Genomic DNA, 25,142 nt, shown 5'->3' on the forward strand with positions numbered 1-25,142 from the left:
GGAGGACGGTGTTCCCAAAGCAAATAGAGAGCGATAGTTGGCGCAGAGCACCCTTACCAGACCTCTCCTGGAATTTCGTTCTGCAGCAATTACAGCGGGGACGAAGAATTTCCGATGCCTGACCGAGTTCCACTTCCTCCTTATGGGCTGTCTCTCGCGATGTTGTGCATGACGCGCAAGGCCCCATGAGAGTAGTAGTTCCCACCTCCAGCGTTAGAGGCACTGTGACATAAAGGGGAGGGTTTCCTTATGTCAACGTTACCAGAGCACTCGATGATTGCTCACTTAACAGGCCATGCCTTCTGGGTTATATAGTTTAAAGTTTTATTGGCTGCTGTAATTGCTTCAGTAAAGAAAGAGAAGCATAATCTTCGCCTCCTTGTCCTTAATAGAATTGAAAATTATTGACGCCTTCGCAGTGGCGGCTGGTGACATTTTAAAGTGGTAGGGCAGAAACGTTTGGGAGGAGCGCCCTGTAGCGAGCGAACCCAGGAAAAGGGTGGGGGTCTTCCCTGGGAAACTTTGGGGGAAAAAAGAGTGGGCAATGGTTAATTTTAAAGCAAATTTGTTACCAGGCAGGCCCTGTGTTTTTTTGTTGTTAGTTTATGTCCTGGCAAATGGCTTGAATTTTACTGCTTACATTTGTCTGTGCCTGAGGTCAGCAAACCAGTGAGTTTATTATGTAGGCTGCATGCAAGCCATTTGTCAGGCCATAAAGACAGCAGACAGGGCTGAGGCCAGGGCGAGTCAGACGGAATGACACGGAAGCTCAAGTCCACTGTGAAAAACTATAAAACAGCTTGCAGTGGCCCCTCCCGCTAAATCACATTTTCACAATAATAGTACTAAGCCTGGAGGTTCAGAGTGCTGTGCAATGAGTCTAAACGAGTGGTTACTTCAGCCAATAAGTAACCCGTATCCCGCATAACAATAGGTTTCACAATCACAGGCACAACAAGTTTATGAAGGAACACACAAGAAAAATTCCAATGCTGCACACAGTAACAAACTATGAAAAATGTCTGTTTCTGCTAATTCGCGCTGAATGCATTGAAGCGTTTTAGATGAGCCCCAGCCCCCAGGTACCTTACAAACAGGAAAGGTCACATTTTTTACTGTTAGGCTCCAGCATTAAGTGATTTGCGCAGATTCACAGGATGTTGTGGGACTTTACAAAACGTTGTCGAGAGTGAGACTGCTATCCCCTGCCCTCCGCCGTCACGAAGTTGCACCAGTCTCTGCCCAGTCAGATTAGTTCGATCCCTGGAATCGCGCGGGGTTGGGGGACGAGGGGGGTGTTTTAAAATAAAATGATAGGAACAAGGAAAGAGCTGGGTGAGGGCTGGATAGGTTTTAAAAAAGAGGGATGTGACATAGGAAGCAAAGGACGAGCTGGAGTAGGGACAGGAGAAGCAACACACGGAGAATGAAGAAAAGCCGAGAGAGAAGGGGGAAGCAACACAGAGAGTAAACAGGCAGGACGTAATTGAAGGGATGGGCGGGACACAGGACAGAGCGCAAGAAATGAATGCACATATGCAGTGCTTACAGGAAAATTGAAGAGTAGTTCTATCAATGCACGCAACGTAAGCAGTGGAAGGATCCAAGTCAACCAATCAGAGCACTGAGAGGTAAATGCTCCTCGATGGGACAAACATAATAACAGGGAAGAAAACCATCAAATCACGAAGAGACAACTGAAATAGAAAACAAAGTCATCCGAATCACGAACAACGGCCGCATCCAAAGCCCACTTTATACATTTTAGAATAAATAGGTCTGGCCAACAGGCAGCTGAAGCTATTTACACTAGAGGCCTAAAACTGAAACCATTGTACTATACATCTATGATGAACACTATGACGCTGCAAAGTAAGTGCACGTGAACCATGCTTCACCTTTGACCTCTGCCCTCGACTCGGCTCGTCGAACGACTGAATTTCTAATAATTGTGACTTTCGAGCAGACAGAGTGATGCTGCCGACAGAAATAAGACAACAAATCTTTCCTACCTACGCAGGTCCGCACCGCCTTGGGTCCCTTTGTTGGCGCCTACACAACTCCCGGATCACTATCAAGTGGCAACTCCTCTCAACCCCTCTCAGCCAATCCTGGCGCTGCTCCAGCGCCAGGATTGACTTAGAGCAGGGTTACGCTCTGCCCGCCTGCCCATTAGGAAATCGACCCTCGCTCTCCTATGCGCAAGACAGAGCAGACACTAGTGCGCATGGGTGGGGACGGAGGAAAAATCGCCCTCCGTCCCCACTCATACGCACTTGTGCTGCTGCATGCTACCCCTGTTCTGACTATCATGATGATGTCACTGAACATGACGCTTGACCGCCGCGCCCACCCTCTTCAGAGTCTGAAGGGAGTGGGTGGTCAAGCGTCATGCTGACTGTCTGACATGATTGACAGACTCAGTTCTTCCTCGCGTCTCTGAACTTAAGTAAACTGAGAGTTTACTTAAGTTCAGAGACGCTGAGGGAGCTGCGGGTGTGGACGGCTTGTGGGGCAACGCCCCAACGCCCTCAATGGACGCACCGCCACTGCGCCTTCGCTAGAAAAGTTTGTATTCTATTACTGGACCGGAGGCTTCAGATTATTGCTTCTCTTCTTTTACTGCAACTTTTTCAGCAGCCATTGAGAAAACATTTAACACATTAACAACTACATTCCCCAAGAGGCCATGCTCTTTAACCCACCAATCACAGACCCTCAGTCGGTATAAGGCATCCCTTTTACATAACACGAGCCTAAGTTTTATTTTATTTATTTATTTGAAAAGTTTTCTAAAGTGCGAACAAGACTCTTACGGGGTCACAGAGCGCTGAACAGATGTGGCGAAAGCACAGATAAAACACAATTGTACACATGGTGCATTGTCAAACAGAGGGGGGAAAACAAACAAGGTCAGGAGTTGGGGAGTTGGCCCAACCCGTGCCTAATTGCCCTAGAGCCAGATACCAAAATTAACAGGCAAGAATACAGTAAGTCGAAACAACAGAGTAAAGTAAGAATCAGTTGCCCTGGAGAAAGATACCAAAAATAAGATAAAGATAAAAATACATCAACACAAAGTTGTAAAAATAGGAATCAAACTTGTAGACAGGGAATGAGAACAATTTGAATCTGTTAGTGTTCACTCAAGAATAACCATTTGACATGTTTCTTGAAAGATGTAGTAGAAGGATTGGATCTGTTCTCAGAAGGCAGAGCATTTCAAATTCTAGGGGCAAGTCTGGTGAAAGCACGATTGTAAGATCTTTTCTTTTTGAATATGGGAGGCTTCAAAAGTAGGGTTCCGAGATGAGCCAGATAGTTGAAGCTTATTTGCCAAGTAAGCCGGGGTGTTGTAGTGTAAGGCTCTAGGCATTAAGCAAGCTATCTTGAAACGTATCCTAGCTGCGGTAGACAGCCAATATAGTTGCAAAATGTCGGGGGAAATTTGGTCATGTTTTCTGGAGCTAGTGATGAGCCTTGCCGATGCATTTAGAGTAGCTCTGAGAGGGGCCAAGCTACCTTTGGGCAGACCCGTCGAGAGATAACCAAAGATTGTACAGCAGGCCTGATGTGAAGGACGGGCTTGATTTTCTGAAGGATGTAGAGTTGAAAGTTGGTTCCCCTAGTAGTTGCACTGATGTACGCTCGCATGTTGAGGCATTTATCCATGGTGATGCCTAACGATTTAGCCGAGTCAACCACATGATGGGTGCAATTAAGAGCAATGAGTTGTTTAAGCCAGTCCAGGGTAGGTGCAGAGTGGTTGGGGGGAGTTCAGTTTTGAGGGTATTTAACAGAAGATGGTTCTGGGCTAACCATTGTTGCATTTGTGAGAGAGCATTATTTAGCGTTTTTATGTCCTCTTGATAGAAGATCTTACTACTAAAGAGACAAGGGTAATTTCTACAGTCCCCCACCCCTCTTGGACACCCGCCTCCTCCCCATAGGCTACACTAGCCATCTCCTGGGGCAGTGCACCTTGTAGTGGTAATCTTTTTGGGACACCTAGGGTCCCATTGGAAGTGACCCACCTGACCACAACCATAACATGCCCTGGAGGCCTTCTGAACAGGTTTACCTGTAGGGACCTGTAGCTTCTTTTCAGTGGAAGGCTGGGAACCTTTCCCTTGGGAATTACTTTGGGGCCCTTTTTGGAACTCCTTCTGTTTAATCTTGTCCCCCCACTCTTCTGCTGGGGACCCTGCCCACCTATGGTGGAGACTCCTGTACAACCTTTTGGACCCTGGTAATGACCCAGCAGCCCGCCTCCACAACGAGCTTCCTGGAGTCAGTCAGCCTACTGTCAATCAAGTGCTGGTGTAGCTCTGAAAAACAATTATCTGACAAGTGCTCCCTTGCAACCAAACCATAGAGCCTCTGAAAATCGTTTACTTGGCTACCCTTCACCCATCCATCCAGTGCTCTGCAAAAAAAGGAGACATACTCCACCCAAGTGCTTGACTCCAGCTTACAAGCTCTAGGGTCAAATCATACCTCCCTATTAAGGCTTCCTTAATGGGGGCACAAGACATTTGATCCTCAGTGGGTAATGCCAGCAACGTGTCCCTCCCTTCACTGACAAATCAGTTCCACAACCCCACTCCCTCTCAGGGACTCTGTAGGACCTCATCGCTACCTCATAGGCCTTAAACCAATGACCAATGTCTTCCTGCTTCGCAAAATCCTTAATAATCTCCTTGGGGAGGTATACCCTCCCTTCTCCAGGTACTGATGGTGGGCTGACACCATCTAAATTCTCCACCTCTCCCAGAGGTTGCTCGTCATGCTCGCTGGCATCCCTTGACTCCAACCAGGCCCTTGGCGCCTTTTGGAATTCCTTTTTTCTGGAGAGGCCTCTTACAGAGATTTAACACTTTTTGCAGATAGCTTCCAATTGTGGCACAGTGTAGGTTTCACCCTATCCTCTTCAAACTCAATATCCACAGATGCAAGTGATACTGGCTTTGACATGATGAAGATTGGCAGTTCTCATTTGCAAGAAACAAAAATAGTCCCAAGAAAAAGTTCTACCAATTGTATATGGTTGCATGATGGTCTGCAATATACTAGTAGTGTGCACCAACCACTGTATGTGAGACACAAATGCAAGTCCAGATTCTCACCGCTGACCACCAATGTTAGAAATGGGGTCTCTAGTTGGCAAGGGTTTGCAACTTTGTCCAAGTAGAGACCCTTTTTCCTGGTCAGGGTAAGGAGGATACACTTCTAAAATAAACCCTACTCACCCCTTTGGTAGATTGGCATGAACAGAAAGGCTGATCTCAGAGGCAGTGTGTAAATCATTTGTGAACACATACAGTAATACAGTGAAAACACTACAAATGGACACCACACAGGTTTAGATAAATAAGAAATCTTTATCTATACCAAAACGACAAAAAAATCCACACTACAGTACTAAAAATATGATTCTTAAAAGGTAGAAACAGTTCTGTTCCAAGAAAATGTTGTATGTGACACTTTTACACAAAGTACCTTGGATGTGTCGAAAAATGCAAGCAAAAAGAGTCGCAGAGAAGGTGATGCGTCGGTTCCTTACACTCAGGGAAGGTGATGCATCGGTTCCGTGCTCTGGGGGAGGTGCGCAGGGGAGGTGATGCACCGGTTCCTTACCAGAGTGGAGGTGATGTGTCGGTTTTACTACATGAGGACGTGAGGCGTCGGTTTCTTACTGCATCCAACGATGCAACAGATTTGATGTTTGGTTGCGCTGCGTGACAATCCCGTATGATGCAATGCGTGAAGACCCGGGATGCGCTGCGATGAAATCAGCTGCGTCCCCCCGATGCGTCAGTTCTTCCACAACAAGGCCTGTGTCAGAATCGGTGCGGTGATCTCGGATGTCATGCACAGGATTCGTCACACGGCAGACACTTCATCCACGAGCACGCGCGGTGTCTATTCTTCAGTGTCGGCGATGCGTCGGAAAATTCTTCTAGCACCGCTGCGATGTGTCAGAAACAGGCGATGCGTCGGTTTTCACAGTTCTTGCAGTTTCCAGTCCTAAAACAACCTCCAGAGGTCCAGACACTGGCAGGCACCTCTCAGCATGTCAGAACTCCCAGCAAAGGAGCTCATGGAGGACTGGGGTGAAGTCTTTGTAAACCTCAGACTTCAGAACAGGAGGCAAGCTCTATTTCCAGCCCTTGGAGATTTTCCTCAAGTAAGGGACACAGCACAAAGCAAAGTTCTTCTCCCTCCTTTCCTCAGCAGAAAGTAGCCACTGCAGGCCAACACCAGACAGCAAACAGCACAGGGGCAGTATTCCTCCCCAGTTTCTTCTCCTTTGCAAAGGTTCCGCTTGATTCCCAGAAGTGTTCTAAAAGTCTGCGATCTGGGCTCCTTTATTTATAATGTAACATCCTTTGTTCTCTGGAGGCAGAGGGTGTCTTTGCCTGGCCAGAACCAGTTCTCTCCTTTGCGGTGCAGCTTCCTAGTAGGAGGTGGAGACAGGATTGTCCTTGGCAGACCATTCAGGTGTGAAAGAAATCTCCTCCCCCTACTCTGAATGCAGCCCAGGTCTATTCAGCCTAGCCCTTACTCACCCTGGAAAGGCAGGACACACATTAACCCCCCAAGTGGCTGTCTGAACAGAATGCACATCCCCAGCACCTGTCACTCCAAAGCCAGACAGTTAATACATAACCTAGCAGAGGCACACTGGATGGTTAGGCAAGAAAAATACCTACTTTCTAAAAGTGGTATTTTCAAACCCAGAATGTAAAAATCACCCTCACTAAAAGATGCATCTTAACATTCTGAGTTCAGGCATCAAACTTTATTTTGCAATCTTGTTCCCATGGGCAGTAATACGCATAAGATGATATGAGCAAACTCCCCATTCTATCCTATGGAACACATAGCCTTACAAGAGTGAAAAATGAAATTGGCAGTATTTCACTATCAGGACATGCCACACACATCAAGGCATGTCAAACCTTTCACATACACGGGACCCTGCCCACATGGGTACCTTGGGCCTACCTTAGGGGTGACTTACATGTAAAAAAAGGGAAAGGTAGGGCCTGTCAAGTGGGTGCACTTGCCAGGTCGACCTGGCAGTACTAGACTCCCCACAGTCACACCAATGGCAGGCCTGAGACCTTGTTGCGAGGCTGCTTGTGTAGGTGGCACAATCAGTGCCTCAAGAGTGCAAGCATTTGGTTTACAGGCCCTGGGCACACACCGTGCACTGTACTAGGAACTTAACAGCAAATCAAATAAACCTATAATGGAGACACCAATCCATAACAACAATTGACAAAGAGAGCACTTGCACTTTGGCACTGAACAGCAGTGGCAATGTGCCCAAAGCATCTAGACCAGCAAAACAAAGTCCAACACACAGCAAAAACACAGGAGGCAATGGCAAAAAAGCTGGGGAAACCCACACCAATGATGCCAGGTCTAACACCCACCAAGAAATCCATGGTAAAAACAGAATCAAAGTGGCTCATATCAGAAAGTATTACCTTGAAAAGGTTGTCACAAGTAGTGAGCCTACTATCATCTTTGATTCATGTGATCTCCACAGGGCCTCTCCATTACAGGGACTTACAGCGGTTGAAAATCAAGCATTTACAGAGAGGAAGCCAAGATAGCGATGGAGAGGTGACCGGACCACATGGAGGCGTGGAACGGCTGGGAAAATTTCAGGTCCTTCCCAGAGGTTGTTATAGAACTGGATGTCAGCAGTTGGGACTGGGGAGCCAGATGTGGGACTCTTCCATCAGAGGAAGATGGTCACAGGATGAGCTGAATCCCCACATAAACTGCAGTGAGTTACTAGAGATCCTTTGCCATACATGGCCTGGCAAAGGACAAAGTAGAATGCTGCATTTTGTTGAAGATAGACAATATATCAGTGGTGCAGAGCATCAATAGGTTGGGTAGAGCGAAATCTAAGGTATTGGCCGAGATCGCCAAGGACTTCTGGCACTTTTGCCTAGAACAGAAGATTTCAGTGTCAGCCATACACCTGCCATGCTGCTCCAACACCACTGCAGTACGGATTTCATGATTCCTGAGAGATTTCAGGGAATAGAGACTGAAATCCCAAGTATTCATTCTGTTGTGTCAGAGATGGGGAAGACCACTCACAGATTTATTTGCGTTGAGACTGAATGCTCAGGTACCACGCTTCTACAGTTAAAAGACAGATCCACAGGCCACAAAAGTGAATGCTTTTCTTCAGGATTGGAGCAAGGATTTGAACTTTGCCTTTCCCCCGTTTGTCATGATCATGAGGGTGGCAACGCAAGTGAAGCATCAGCAGACGGAATTGATTATGGTGACTCCAATCTGGAGAGAGCAACTATGGTTCCCATTACGTCTGGAATTGATTCAGGAGAACATTCTGCATTTTATTTAAACAAAAACCGGCTGCACACTAAATACAAAGTACAAGCACAAGAGATGTCTCAATGGACATAAAAGTTCAAATTTTCATGGACGAAGAAGGGGATCACCAGTGTTTCGGCTCCTCTTTTATTGTTCATACATAGCCAGCCGACACGTGTTTCGTCACAAGAAAAAAACACTATTTCCGCGACTCCTCAGGGCTGTAGGCAATGAATGTAGAGCTACAGGTCGCAGTGCCGGTGACAATTCCAACCCGGCTTCTCTCGAGATCGGGTTGAGTCTTTGTGAGATTTCGTAGTTCGTAGTTCCGAAGTAGTGCTCTCCAGCGAGTGTGTGGAGATGCTTCGATCAGTAGTGTTGGTTAATTAAGACGTATTTACAATAAATTGCTCGGGATTGTGTCCTTGTTCACTTTATGAAGCGCGGGCAGTGTGGAGACTTCTGAAGAGTATATCCCCGTAGTGCGGGGAGAAAACGCCGACAGTGCGAGTGTTCCAGTATTCGGTTCCGGGTACGGACACCTTTTTGTTTAAATTGTATACGGTGTGTCTCTATACACACTTTTGAGAGGTTATAGGGATTTGCCCCTCACCTGCATGCACCTACTATCTAATACCATACCTCCTGCGCACTATCTGTGAGCAGTGCGCCCAGTATTTCCCTCAACCTAAAAACCCTGTCCGCAATTGTTGAATTCTGCATTTTATGGCTTGGTGCATATCAGGCGAAAATGGAAGGCAGCAGAAATATCACGAGCAGCTTCATATTTTAGGGAGCAGTCATGGGCAGCAGATACCCATAAGAGATAAAAGTCTTCCTGGTGAGCTTGACACTGTTGGTGCGTGAAGAGAAACTTGGATCCAATGGGGTACGACATTGTGTTTATAATCAATTTCTTAGCATAACTAGCTGAGGTAGGCAGAGCATACTCTATTATTACATCCTTTCGATCAGCAGTTTCTGCAGGACATTTAACGGTACCAGGCAACCAGGTGGTGTAGGAAAGTTCCCCATTTTGATATGGTCACTCCCACTTTTTACATTGTATTTGATAAGATTTTGAATGGAAGTCTAGTGGGTCCCTGCTAACCAGGTACCTAGTGCCAGATCTCTTTCCCAAAACTGGGAGGAAGGATAAATAAAAAAATTAAAAAACATATCTGAATCCCGCCATATCGCTGCTGTTCTGGCTCCACTGCAGGCACAGGCTCCCTGACCACCCTGTGGCCAATCCTGACACTGCTCTCACAGCATGAGAGCAGCATAAGGATTGGCCCGAGCACCCTCAATTGGCGCTCCCAGAGAGACAGGTAGCCTGTGCCTGTTGTCGAATGCGACTGCCGGTGCATGAAGTGAGAAGATAGGACTCTCCGATACTTGAATCAGGAAATCTGGCCGCTGATAGAAAGAGCGAGCATCTACCCATGAGACACTGCGGTGTATTCTACCCTGCGGATAGAGAAATAAGATGGAATTGCAGACGCAGGTAGATATGGAGCAAAGGTAGTATTATTGAACTCCCTTAGTCCTGACGAGGCCTGTAGTAAAAGAGAGGCTGAAACGAGTCGACTGCTTGTTTACGGCATCAACATAAGATAATTGGTTGTAAACATATGAAATTACAAGAAAGGAGCTTGAGACATAAGGAGGAAGAAATGATTAGATCTTCATAAGCTCCTCTATACTTATTGTTGGTGACCTAAGTACAGGGAATGTATTGATATAATGATAGGTTAACATCCCGTGTTTGAATTTATTGGGGGCATTTGAACCAGAAGTAAGGTTCAAGATTTATGTTTGAATTTTGTCTATGTTTATAGTTTGTATAAATATTGTATATATGTGTATATATATTTGTTAAATGTTTGTATATATATGTGTTTTCAAAATAAGAGAAAAAAAGAAAGATAAACAGAGCCAAGGCGCCTCCGCAAAAACCCGGAGCACCACCACATGCGATAATCACCCGACGGTTCAACTTCAGAGATCGGGATGCAATACTACAACACGCCAGAGCGCATGGTGCCCCAAAGTTCAATGGCCAAGTCATCAAGTTTCACACACAAAGTAAAGGAACAGCAGAAAGACTTCTGGCCAACAAAAAAAGGCTAAGAGACAATGATATGAGATACAGCCTTTTATTCCCTGCAAAACTCAGAATATGCGATTTAACCCTGGACATGCCTACCCTCCAGTCCCGACCTATATTGCTTGGCACACCGCAGCCCCTTCCGGAACATAAGCACCCCAGGCCCACAGAGAACACTCTTCATCGGAGCGGCCTGTCCCGCCATGAACTCTCATGGACCTCTTTACTTTTTCTTTTGTCCTGGCCGCCGTTTTGCTGCTGTTCTCTGCCGCTTTTCTCTGGACCCTGACCCGCATCTTGCCAATTCCATTGTCCTTTACCCTTTTCCCTCGTTTCCCCCATGACGATCCTCAAATGTTTCTTTCCTTTTCTGTTTTGCCCTTTCTCCGTACCCTTGTATCCCATTCACCCTCCCTTAGTGCTGAGACTGCGTCCCCCCTCCGACCCCACTTAATGGAACTCTGCTCTCCTGGTTTTTTTTTTTTGAGGGGGTCTTGACCTGAGAAAATCTACTATGTGTATATATATTTATATAGAGATAACTCTAATCACTAGTATATGCAGTAGACCTTTGTACTCTCTACCATTCCTATGTGACTCTTAGAGTATATCCATTTGTATCTCTTCCTTGAGTGCCTTTACTACTTGTACATTTGCAATTTTTCTTTCTGTTTGTACCTCTTCCTTGTGTGACTTTACATCTTGTACATTTGCAATTTTTCTGTTTGTATCTTTTATGCAAAGCATGTAATCCTAAATCCTTATGTTTTGCTACTGGTTCTCATGTATCGCGCTCTGACACCTTCGGGTAAAGTTTGCGCTATATAAAATTGCATTAAATAAATAAATAGGTAAATAAATAAATAGGGTATACCTGTGCAAGTCTTTAAAGATTTGAAAAAAGTGATAGTGGAACTACGTGTGTGGGGCCTGGGACAGAACAGTTCGGACTGTGAGAAAATGAGCCCTGTTCGCAGTGGGATTGGACATATGAGCACTACATCCAATCAAGTGGCCCATGTTTTTGCAGAAATGGCGGATGAGGGGCTGCATGACTCTAGGTGATCTGTACCCTAACAACAGATTTATTACATTAATGTACGCATCAGAGAAATTCCAGCTGGGATCATGACAGTTTTTATAATACACAAAGATTGCGGCCACCACTCAAGAGATCTGGCTGTCGTTGCCTGACACGCCATGTACTCCTTGAACGCTAGAAGTTTTCCTAATGATGGCAGGAAGCAAAAGGCTGAACTCACACATATACAGGCCTTGAGGGAGTATGCCCCCAGAAAAACACTCTTGGTTCAGGAGCAGTGGGAGGCGCAGGTGGAAAGGCCCCTCACTGAAAGAGATTGGGAAAAGATCCATGAGGCGTGTCAAGAACACATCCACAAACGTGCGGTTTAGACTCCTTCAATACAATGTTGTACATCAGGTATACCTGGCTCCCAGTTGGCTGCAATCCATATACCTGGAGTGCTCGATGGAGTGCCATATATGAAGGAGACAGCCAGCGGACTTCCAACACATGCTATGGAACTGCCCAGATATTGATGAGTACTGGCGGACCATCCTTCTGAAACTCAATATTGCCACAGGGTGGGAAATCCCTAAGGAACCGGAACAAGGGCTAATACCTTACCAAAGATAAAGAAGCTAAGCAGACGGTTCATGGCGCTGCGGCTGTTGTTGGCCAAACATAGGATTGTAATTGGATGGATGTCCCCCAAAAATCCGAAGATAAGAGGGTTGGATAAAAGATATGGCCGAGTGGATGAATACAGATGGATGCTATATGTACGGCAACCCGGAGGGATGAAAGAGTGAGTGATATGAGGGCCTGTGCAGCAATGCCAACGGAACTGCTGACACCGCTGGATGAGTTACCGCTGTATATCACAGGTGACTGACAGCACGTGGAGCCGTCGTTAGGCTTCACCAGGGGTCTCAGGAGGCAGGTGGTACAGCGTACCTGATTTCTCCACAAATTGACATACTGACAAAACATGTGGTCATCTAAGGATTACATGCGAACAAGGTAATCTGGAGTCACCTGCACTAGGTTTGAGTTAACCGAGCCCGGGGGGGTGGGGGAGAAGTGGAGGGGGGGGGGGTGTAAGTAAATGGCATGTATATTCAAGAGGATGAGATAATAATATGATTTCATCCGTGATATGTATTCAATGTCTTTAGTTTTGATATGCCAATGAACACATATTTGGAAAAAAAAATGCTTCACTTCATATCCTTAATAGAGTTGAAATTGCCCATCATTTTATTCTATGGCGCACTTACAGAGCACGTAGTTGCCCTTAGGCATCCCAGCGCTGATAGTGCGTCACAGAGCAATTAGAGGGGTTTAGGGCAAGCTGTTCTGAAAGAGCCAGGTCTTCAGTGAATCCTGAAAGGGGAGTTCCTTTTGTACAGCTCGAAAGAAAGAGGAAGGCTGTTCCAAAGACTAGCACCATAACAGACAAAAGAGCACCCTCCAAATTTCACCTTTTGAATTTGGGGAACTGTTATCAAATGTGCATTAGTCGTGGAGAAGTGTGGCTCACTGGTTAGAGCGGCAGACTCTGAAGCAGAGATCAGGTCCGGGACCAGGGTTCAAGTCCCGACGCGGCAGGGTCTTGGGCTCAATGTCCGCGGACTCGATAATTCTCGCCTCGGCGCCTACTTTAATCATGGGTTCCACGCTGCAACTCTGGGCAATAGCTTGCTTAATCTCCACAACGACCCCAACAACACTGGGATGCCTGGCTTCACCTTGGGGGTGCCCAGGAGGGGCATCTCACAGGGAGAGCCAGGAAGGATTCCACAGCGTTATACGGCGCCGGGACGCCCCGTTGCTGGGGCAGCTGTGCGCTTTACAAGTATACTACATTTACATTAGAAGAGCTGGGAAGGTAGGGCAATACCAAGGACCTCAAGATCAGGAGCCCTTTGTCGAGGATTACCCTATGCATGATACACAATGATTTGAATGTAATTATTTGGCCCACCGGGAGCCAATGGGGGTTGCTCAGGGCTCGTCGGGCGGATTGGTGTCTCGGAAGGTTATAGAGAATCCAAGCAGCAGAATTCTGTACCACCTGCAACTTCCTAATTGTAGCTGTTGGTGTTCCAAGTTAAAGAAAGTTCTTGCAGTCCAAGCGGGAAAAAAATGAAAGCCTGAACAACAAGCCTCTTTGAAATGGAGAGGGAGGTTTCGGAACATTCTAAGCATAGCAGATGGCTGTAAGTTTTACTGCTTGAGCAGCAAAAATTCAAGGTTTCATCCAGTCACATTCCTAGACTATTCATGGCTGATTTCGGAGCAGGAGGAGGCCCCAAGCAGCTCAGCCCACCAAAACTTACAGAGGAGTTCGGATTATTGCCATGGATCATAAGCTTCATTTTTCCTCCATTTAGCTTTAGTGAGAAGCTACTCATCCAATTAGCAACTTTTTCAAGGCAAGGACCTAGCAACAAGGAGATGGAGTATTGGCTCTGAGTGAAGGAGGAGGCCAATTGAGTATTGTCTGCATAGAAAATTATTGAAATCCCAAAGGACTGGATGATATCAGCCACTGGTCTCATATATACGTTAAAAAGGGTAGGGCTCATCAAAAATCTGGAAAGACCCATCAGCGAGGAAAGACGGTAGCCAGGAGAGAGCGATACCCGTAATTCCCCCACTCTGCCATCTATTTGCGAGAAGATCATGGTTTAGCATGTCAAATGTAGAACTGCGATCGAGAAGGATAATGGCAGCCGATAAACCCCAGTCTAATAGCCCCTTGGCTTCATCTACCACTGTCAAGAGAGAAGTCTCCGTGCCATGGCAGGGTCTGAATCCGGTCAATGTAGAGTGTAAACGGTCATGGCTTTCTAAAAATCCAGATAGAGTTGAATTAACATGATTCTGCCCAATTTTACTCATCCCAGGGAGAAAGTAAATCGGCTGATAATTCCCTAGGTCAAGGGGATCCAGGTTAGACTTTTTGAATAGGGCCTTAACCATTGTAGGTTTCCAAGTTGCCAGAATTAATCCTGAGGTTAGAGAAAGATTTACTATTTGAAGAAGGCTGGGTAATATCTGATCCGCTACTTCGGCTAAAATACGTGTAAGGGCGGAATCTTTGGGAGAGCCAGATTCAATTTTGCTAAAAATATAAAGAAAAACTTTTTGAGGTCAAAGGATTAAAATCTTGCAACATGGTCTGGCTGGGAAATTTTAATTTCCCCACTTCCTGCTACCACGCCTTGACCCCATTTTGGGGTATCCTGGAGTATTTTTTCATTTTCCTTCTTTGCTAGTATGATAGCACTTCTAAAGCACCCTAAAGAAAATGTCTCTCAGCACCAAGGTGAGCTTTCTTGCATGAAGGTTGAGCAGTCAGGAGGCACCTAATACTGTGACCAGTCTCTCAACACTAAACAGAATCAATTCCTGGCTGGTGAATGAATACAATTCTAGTGAAAGGATCATACATTGTGGAGCACAAAATGTCGCAAATTAGCCCACCTCATCAGAAAAATACAAACAAGAATTAGTTACAAAATGTATTCTTTTATTTCTTTATATAAATAATGTGCCATAACTTGGAAAACATGATATATAACAACCAAGTGTGAAACGTACAGTAACAAATATAGAAAAATACTTTAATAGTACAAATCATAAACACCAAGATTCACAAAAAGCCAGGAGTCATCCCTTAAAATCAATACCTCACGCAAACTAGCACATACTTTTATCAGACATACAGACACAAACTCAGGCTTCACTCATCCCCCAAAAAACACTCTCAAATAAGATCAAAAGTGCAAGAATTCAGTAGACCAGAAGGGCGGATTTTTTTTTGTTTTTAGAAGAATGAATGTCTCCAATCCTTTATGGTTTATAGCTGTAATGTGGCCCACATTTCCTACATCCAAAAGGGCTCAATTACTTTGGTGGTCCTGGTCTGACAGTTCTGAACAAGAGCGCTGATTGGCGTGTTGGTATAGACCGCAATCTGAGTGTCAACCTTCTTCAGGAAGACAAACGTAGTAGGTATACCAAGCTGCAGAGGAGGGAGCGGCAACCCTGGCATAGGTCACCAAAGGCTCAAAGAAGAATGACAAAATATATAATATATATATATATATATATATATATATATATATATGTTTATCCAAAGGCTCTGCAGTAGGAAAGCACTCGACAGCAGTGAGATAAATTTTTTCTTTTTATTTCATTGCGATGGTGGTCAAACATCTGTCATTTTTCTTGTCTGCCCGACACCTGAGGCTGTTTCTACAAAAGGCAGCTAAGGAATGGGACAGTTCAAGCTTCATATAACCGCTTTGCCAAAGTGCTCATGAAGAAGGAGCGAACAGCTCAGAAACGCGTGGGGTAGACAAGAAAAATGTTGGATGTTTGACCACCATCGCAATAAAATAAAAAGAGAAACTTTATCTCACTGCTGTTGAGTGCTTTCCTGCTGCAGAGCCTTTGGATAAACATATGTATATATATATATATATATATATATATATATATATATATATATTTATATATATATATATATATTTATATATCTGCCTAAAGGTAGGCAGAACAGGGCGGCTGGCAGCGTTCACAGGACAGTGAGGCTGAAACAAATACTCAGAGATGTAGTGCCGGGGGCACGGGGCTAGTGAGGGCCTATGCCACGTAGTGGGGCCTAGCTAACTTGGTCAATGACAACACAGACACTAACTGCTTGGTAAGGGCCAAAGACCTCGAGCGGGTTTTTGCCCGTTTATTTATACTCAGGGGCTACTCCGCCCCAGAGGCGAATGCGTGCGAGTGTGAACGGGCCGGGTGGCTCCGTTAAGTGATCCCAGTGGATCTGTGGTGTGATCACATGTACGTGTCCCCTCTGTTGTTGCCGTGTTGTGTCCCTGCGCGGACACCACACCTAGGTGAGGTCACCAGCTGTCAACTGACTGGAAGTACGGAGGCTCCGACCCTTGTAGGAGCCAGTGTTGGGGTTATAATAAAGAACCATCTTCTGCACTTTGTGTCGGGAGCTCTTTAGAATCTGCGCAGGTATCCAAGTCTGTCGGCGTGGTGACCCCTACAAACGGGCCCCGGACCTTCTCTCTCGCTTAAAGGCCTCGATCCCGCTTCACGACGGCCTCCCGGACACCGCGTAGCGCTGGCTCGTTATATAGCGCCCCACATCCCTTGCCAGGCCGTCGGCGCTTCATCATTCCTATTCCTGGCGCTGCCGGGGTCTGCCCCCCGGCCGCCACCTCGGGCCTGTCCTCCCTGGAATGACACAGGAGGATGGACACTGGCACCATGACAGGAAGTGAAACCAGCAGCGCCTCCGCCTGGAATACCCCGGAAGTAATTGCGAGGAGGCGGGGCCAAGGAACAGCTGGCGGCGAAGAATGAAGACGACGGACGTTGAGACGCGCATGCGTTAAACAGTAAATTCGCTGGACTCGTTGGACGGATGCCTGTAGACGCATGCGCACTGTAGAGACACCACTCCTTGGCTATCCCAAGTGCAGATTTGATCCTCTCGCATGCTATGCGCATGCGCAGGAGGATGGTAGGTTATTTACAAGGAATAAGATCTGTTCATCAGTGATCGGGTCTCTGCAGCCGCCAGAAGAGCAAATACACGGAGAGCCTTGTCCAGGAGAGTCCTGGCACGAGCCAGCCGAGGTGAGTCTGACCAGTATCATCAGAGTGCCACCTGGGCATCACTAAAGCACCCACTGTAGGGTTCATGGGGGGCACTGCATGCCCAGGGGAGCAGGGTTCATGGAGGGCGAGGGCACTGCATGTCCAGGTGAGTATGGTTCATGGAGGGGTGGCCCTTGGCTGCATCTTCAGTGCAGTTTGTTCAAAAACAGCACCATAGAGCTAATGCACACATACACCAAATGATGTACCCAGAGGTATCTCAGAAAAGCAGTAAGGCTGAAGGGCAAAGCTGTTAACACCACGAGGCTTTGGAGCAACGAATAATGTGGCATCTAAGCCTCATTCTGAGAGTGCAATCAATCAGGATTTGTAAAGTGCGGCTAATCACCCAATAGGGTAATAACATAACGTGTATTTGTAAAGCGCACATTCCCCCTAGGGTATCTTGGAGCTGAATAACAGATCTTCATTGTTTCCCAACTCAATGGTATTTATGTTATCGACCCCAGAAGGATAAAAAGGCTGAGTTAACCCACTTGGATTTGAACCTGCGACAATGAGGTCGAACCCAGGTCCCTAAAGTGGACGCATTAGTCCTCTAAGCCACCAGACTCCATGCGCTTGCATGTCCTGGAGGCTTATTCGAACAGACAGGTCTTGAGGGCTATTTAGAATTCCGGTAGTGAGGTGATGGTCCGGAGGTGCGTGGGTAGGCTGTTCCAGGCCTTTGCCATGGTGTGGGAGAAGGAGCATCCTCCACTTCTGCTTCAGTAGATGCCCGGTGGTGTGGGCAAGTGATAGGGAGGCGGAGCGTAATCTGGTTAATGTAGGCCGGCCCTTGGTTTGTAGAGGCGTGTGTGTGTGGTTCAGCAGCTTGAATTGGCATCTCTTTTGTTCGGAAAGCCAGTGGAGTTGCCTGAGGTGGGGTGTGATGTGGGTTTGTTGAGAGAGGACGAGTCTGGCTGCGGTGTTCAGCATGGTTTGAAGTCTTTGTAGAAGATGTGTGGCAATTCCTACGTAGAGAGCATTTGCCGTAGTCCAATTGGCTGATGATGAAGGTGTTTGTCACAATGCATCTCATGCAGTTGTAGTCACTCGTAGATCCTACGTAGCATGCGCAGAGGGAGGAATCGCGTGGAGGAGACAGCAATGATTTGTAATTTCATGATGAGCTTGCAGTCATTGATGACTCCAACGTTTCTGGTATGGCTGCAGGATTTAGGTGCAGGTACTAGGTCTGATGGCCACAAGGAGTAGTTCCATGGGCTGCTGTTGTTGCAGAAGATCAGTACTTCTATCTTGTTTGTGTTCAGCTGCAGGCAGTTGCTCTTCATCCAGTCGGCGATGCTCATCGTGCATCTGTGAAAATTAGTCCTGGTGGTGGGGTCGTTGGTGAGTGAGTTGGGTGTCAGGTGCATAGGAGATTATGTTGAGACTGTGCAATGTGACAATATTGGGCAGCGGGTCTGGTTTGTATTGAAGAGCGTGAGGCTGAGGGATAAGCTGCCGCACCTTCACCCACCTCCAACCCACCGGACGCCAGCACACCCAAACCCCTGAGCTGCATCCTCCTCAACGTACGCTCCCTGCACAGACTCCCATTAGAAATCTGGGACCTCCTCAACACCTTCTCGCCTACGTCTCTTTCCTCACAGAGACCTGGAACAACGCCAGCTCCGCACCCAACCGCCATCCCTGATTGGTACAAGATCCAAAAGAAAGGCTGCCCCAACCAAGTAAGGTCATCCATAAACTTCAATCAGTCCAGAACGCAGCAGCTAGAATGCTATCAGGAACTCCTAAATACAAGCCTATCTCTCACGTCATTCAACAGTACCAGTGGCTCCCTGTGAGAAACTGCATAAAGTTTAGGTCTTTGTGCATTGCTTACAAAGCCTCTTGCAATTCTGGACCTCTATTTCTAAACAAGGCGCTAGCGGCATATACCCCGAATCAGGCCCTACGCTCATTTACTGCACATCTGCTTAAGGTCCCACGCACTAAAACCGCATCATGGGGTGACAAGCGCTTCATTGTTGCTGCAGCAAAACTTTGGAATTCCCTCCCAATTAAGATCAGATCCAGCCAGTCCTTACTAGCTTTTAGAAAACTGACAAAAACATGGCTGTTTAAGTCCCTCTGCCATCTGGTCTAAGCCCGCTGTCCTTAGCGCTGAGACACCCACGGGTATTTCAGCGCTTTACAAATCTTGTAATTAAATAAATAAACCACCCTGGAGGTGGCCTCGCCATCATACACAAGAACTCCCTCCGACTCACAACCTCCATCTCGAATGACTCCTCACCCCCCCATGGAACACCTCCACTTCCAGATGAACCAGAAAACGACATTACGTGGAACTCTCACCTACAGACCTTTCGGACCCCGCGCCCCGTTTACCAACACTATCACAGACATCATCGTGTCCCACGCCCTCTATGGACTAGCAATGCTCTGAGACCTGAACTTTCACCTCAACAACCCCAGCGAACCCCAACTCCACCGCTCTCCTGGACAACCTTGCCAAAATCGGACTGAAGCAGCTTGTCACTACCCCCACCCACAAGGCAGGACACACCCTCGACCCCAGCTTCACAGGAGGGAACAACATCCCATTCAGTCACACCACGCAGCTCCTGTGGACGGACCACCACTGCGTCCACTTCTCCTTCACAAAATCTACAGCACACAAACCCACACCATGCCCCCATGCAGAAACTGGAGCAAGATCACCGAAGATCACCTCAACTCTGCCCTCAGTCGCACCCTTCCACCCACCATGACCAACGTCAACTCTGCTGGCACCTCCAGAGATAGATTGCCGACTGCGCAAAAACGCTCGCCCCCTTCCAGAAATCCGACAGACCACGCACCACGAAAGCTACCTGGTTCACTGCGGATCTTCGAGAATCCAAGCGCACGTGCCGACGATTCAAGAAAGCATGGAGGAACAGCAAAACCTGGTAAGCTCGCACCTCCTACAGGACCGTCATGACAGAACACCACCAACTATTCAGATCCACGAAGAGGAACTTCATCCAGGAAAGAATCCTCTCCAACTCCCGCAACTCAAAGGAAGTCTTCAACATCATACAAGAATTCACCAAGCCCCCCCTGCGCAACCTCTGACGTCCTTCCCTTCCAGGACCTCTGCAACAAACTCAGCTCTCTCTTCCATCACAAGATAAGAACTTTCTACGACAACTTTGACAAACAGAACCAAGGCACCAACATAACATCGGCCAACAGCAATGCCACCCAGCCAACCATCACTGCCTGGACCCCTGTCACCACGGAAGATACCACAAAGACCATAAAGAGCGTACACTCTGGAGCTCCCACTGACCCCTGCCCACCGCACATCTTCCACAGTGCTGCCTCCGCCATAGCTACATGTGACGTGCGCTTGATATTCGGCGTGTTTTTGAGCCTGTCACCCTGTTACTTTTACTGTGTGCACTTTGTATTTTGGGCAAACTGTACTGTAATAATTTTTAATATACTTACCTTTGGCCAACTTTCTCTTGCCAATCTTTTTACTTGCTCGAGACGCCCCGGTCCACCGCAGCCAGTTAGGCTGATTGTTGTTGAGGGCGCCCGAACGCTTGTAGGGAAGTCCTCACTTCCGGTTCTTCGGCTAGCCGCCATCTTGGTCGGCGGTCTAGCTGTTTGGACCCTCCCAGCATATCGAGTACTTAATCGGGCTCCTGACTGGGCTCTGGCTGCTACATGTGAGGTGCGCTTGATATTCGGCGTGTTTTTAAACCTGTCACCCTGTTACTTTTACTGTGTGCACTTTGTATTTTGGGCAAACTGTACTGTAATAATACATTTTAATATACTTACCTTTGGCCAACTTTCTCTTGCCAATCTGTTTACTTGCTCGAGACGCCCCCGTCCACCGCAGCCAGTTAGGCTGATTGTTGTTGAGGGCGCCCCGAAAGCTTGCAGGGAAGTCCTCACTTCCGGGTCTTCGGCTAGCCGCCATCTTGGTTGGCGATCTAGCTATTTGGAAACGTGTATTTAAGGGGGCTATGGCGCGGGAGCACAACGGTCGCGCCGGCGAAGCGCCGAAGGCGTGCCAAAGACAAGCCCGTCTGCCCCCGTCCGAACCGGGGTTCAGGGCCAGTCCCCCTGGATCTTTTTCCACCGAGAAATCAGAAATGCTATGCTATTCGAGAGACATGCTCTTGGGATTGGACCCGTTGAAGGGAGAGGCTCTATGTCAACGAGATTTGCCCAATTATCCATCCAGGAGGAGGGTAAGCCTCTTCCCTACATGCTTGGTTCCGCTCCCTAGGATTACAGATGACCGTAGCCAATTGCCTGCTCTATCACTAGGCAATACGATAGAGAGGACCTCCAGAGAGGATACGCCAAACTGTTTTCCGAATAATAATATAGATAGTGCCTCAATTACTGGGACGACGGAGCCAGTCAATAATGGGAGGAAGAGAGGCCTTGAATGTGGCCTGCTTAATGTTAGCTCACTTCCTAGACACTCAACGGAAATACAATTGCTGACAGAGACTCATAACCTTGATGCTCTGTTTTTAACGGAGACCTGGACTGTGGCAGGGATGGAGCTGGAACTGGAACCAGCATGCCCATCGGGATATAAGGCCCAGCATAGGACCAGGGGTAGGGTGTTAAAATATCGATTACAAAAATATAGCTGACATAAATATCGTTGTAAAAATATCGTTTACAAAAATATCGACACCCTATACTTAAACAGGTAAGTACATAAATATCGACTCCAAAATATCGTTGTAATTAATATAGATGTAAAAAATATCGACTTTTTAAAATAATTAAAATGACATTAAATATAAATAAATATAAGTACTATTAACAAAATACATTACATTACTTTTATTTTTTAACTATTTAAAACAAATTTACTACACTTTTTAATTATAAACTTAATAAATGTGGACATATAAATTGATTTTACACATTACTTTATATAACAACAATAATACATACATATAATTAAAATATACAATATATTACTAATTAAAACAATTGATAGCGTAGGAGTAAAAATTACTACTCCCACTCCAGAGGGTGCAACAGTAGGGAAAGCGTTGGATAGCGTAGGGGTAAAAATTACTATTCCCACTCCAGGGGGTGCAACAGTAGGGAAAGCGTTGGATAGCGTAGGGGTAAAAATTACTATTCCCACTCCAGAGGGTGCAACAGTAGGGAAAGTGTTGGATAGCGTAGGGGTAAAAATTACTATTCCCACTCCAGGGGGTGCAACAGTAGGGAAAGCGTTGGATAGCGTAGGGGTAAAAATTACTATTCCCACTCCAGAGGGTGCAACAGTAGGGAAAGCGTTGGATAGCGTAGGGGTAAAAATTACTATTCCCACTCCAGGGGGTGCAACAGTAGGGAAAGCGTTGGATAGCGTAGGGGTAAAAATTACTATTCCCACTCCAGGGGGTGCAACAGTAGGGAAAGCGTTGGATAGTGTAGGGGTAAAAATTACTATTCCCACTCCAGGGGGTGCAACAGTAGGGAAAGCGTTGGATAGCGTAGGGGTAAAAATTACTATTCCCACTCCAGGGGGTGCAACAGTAAGGAAAGCGTTGGATAGCGTAGGGGTAAAAATTACTATTCCCCCTCCAGGGGGTGCAACAGTAGGGAAAGCGTTGGATAGCGTAGGGGTAAAAATTACTATTCCCACTCCAGGGGGTGCATCAGTAGGGAAAGCATTGGATAGCGTAGGGGTAAAAATTACTATTCCCACTCCAGAGGGTGCAACAGTAGGGAAAGCGTTGGATAGCGTAGGGGTAAAAATTACTATTCACACTCCAGGGGGTGCAACAGTAGGGAAAGCGTTGGATAGCGTAGGAGTAAAAATTACTAAATGTATTTAATAATTTATAAAATAACAATAATTTTTTTTTTTGTAATCATTATTTAAATAATTAATCAATTAAATTGTAATTAATTTACTACATTTTCACTAAAAAAATCCTGTACACACACCTAAAATTTATTAAAAAATTAACATAATTAATTACATAATTATTATTCAATTAACTAATTGAAATTAATTAACTATTATTTATTACACTATTTATATTAATTTAAAACATTAATTAATCTATTATTTCATTATATTTAAATTACTTCCCACCCTACTCCCCTATAAACCCACAACCCGCTACGGAACTATTAATACTAAATTCAACTTAAAATACATTATTAACTAATAATATACTACTAAAAATACTACTTTGACTACAAATATTTATTAAAAACACTACATTACTTATAATTATTTAAAAAACGATATTATTGTAAACTAAGTTTTTGTAAACGATATTTATTACAACTATATTAATGTTAACGATATTACTTACATGTCTGTCGATATTCTGGTCAGACGATATTTTTGTCATCGATATTTCTTCCTGTAGATATTTTTGCAGCGATATTTAGGTAAGTCGATATTTTTGCGACGATATTCCCGTTCTGTACCGGCCCAGGACCAGAGGCAGGGGAGGTGGAATGGGAATTATTTTTAGAGAGGAACTGAATTTCACCTTATTGGATATAGATGAAATCTGCTGTGCAGAGCTTTTTGGCTATTCAGCCAGGGATGACGCTGGCCAGATTGCATCGGGTATGATTTGCTACAGACCTCCAGGTGCACTGAATGCACACCAACAACAAGAACTGATTAATGTCCTTAGTAACCTGGCGCTTACGCATACTCGGCTAATAGTGCTGGGGGACTTTAATCTATGGGAAAATGGAAGTATGGATACAGCTTTTCATAATATAATTCAATTCTGTGCTAATTTGGGCATGAAGCAATTGGTGGTGGAACCAACACACAAGGGCGACCATATTCTAGATCTGATTTTTGCAGAAGAGGGCCTTGTCAGTATGGGGGCAATTATGCCTATGGGGTGGACAGATCACCACCTCATTCTGTTTAGTATTCAAAGTGTGGACGGAATAAGACATGGGGATAAGAAAGTGAGAACGCTCCTTGGACGGGACTGGAAGGGTCTTCTTAAAAAAAAAGTAGAGGCGATGGCCCGTGTTCCACATGGAGGCTCTGTTTAACTCTGGAAAGCAGATAACAGAAAACTATACGGCATTTTATGATCACTTAATTAAGGAACTGGATCAGGTCGCCCCAGTCAAAGTCATTAAGAAAAGAGGAAATCCATCTCCCCCTGGTACACGGAGAGACTGAGGAGTCTCAAGCTCTTGTGTAAAAAGGCAGAGAAACAGTGGAGGTAGGAATATTCGGAGGAAGACCGATCTAGTTGGAAGTGCACAATCATAAAATACAAACTAGAAATATCCACTGCCAAGGCAGAGTTTTTTGCATCCATTATATTAAAGAGCTCCAATAAATCTAAGGATATTTTTAAGATAGTGAAAGATCTGACCAACCCAGAGTGTACTATGAGTAAAATTAAACAGTCCCAGGAATTGTGTGATGGACTGGCGTGTTTCTTTCCAGAGAAAATAAATAAAATTGTGGAAAGCATGAAGGAGCAATCTCAACCTACCGCAATGGCCCAGACAGGGGGGGCCAGAGGATTAAATAAGGAGGGCGCTACTGAGATAGTTGCTCCCCGGATCTCCTTGGATAAGTTCCCAACTCCATCAGAGGAGGAGTTCGTTAGGGTGGCCTTAGGGGTTTCTTCTGGTTCCCCTTTGGATCCACTACCCCACAGGATGATGAAGGAGTTTGGGACAGAGATCTTTCCTATTCTACAACAACTATGCTGCCAGTCTATTGACACAGGGATTGTGCCCATGGAATGGAAGCGAGCTATCATTACCCAGCTCTTGAAGAAATCTACACTTGACCCATGCAGCTATAAGAACTACCGACCAATTTCCCTCCTGCCTTACCCGGTTAAGATCTTGGAATGTTGGGTTAGCAGGACCCTGTCCCAATATCTGGAGACAAATAAAATCTTGGAAGGGGAACAGTTCGGTTTTCGCCCGGGTCATGGG

General features: G+C 46.0%; 1 protein-coding gene across 1 annotated transcript in view; it reads left to right on the forward strand.

Moving 5' to 3' along the window:
• Positions 1–17,035: 17,035 nt before the first annotated feature.
• LOC147664912 (uncharacterized) overlaps positions 17,036–25,142 on the forward strand; it is a 313,239-nt gene continuing 305,132 nt past the window's right edge. The window contains exon 1 of the mRNA XM_086949902.1: positions 17,036–17,165. The gene's annotated coding sequence lies outside the window, so the exon portion shown is untranslated. The remainder of the gene's footprint in view (positions 17,166–25,142) is intronic.

The sequence above is a fragment of the Lissotriton vulgaris genome, unplaced genomic scaffold, assembly GCF_964263255.1.
Source record: "Lissotriton vulgaris unplaced genomic scaffold, aLisVul1.2 SCAFFOLD_671, whole genome shotgun sequence".
NCBI classification, from domain to species: domain Eukaryota; kingdom Metazoa; phylum Chordata; class Amphibia; order Caudata; family Salamandridae; genus Lissotriton; species Lissotriton vulgaris.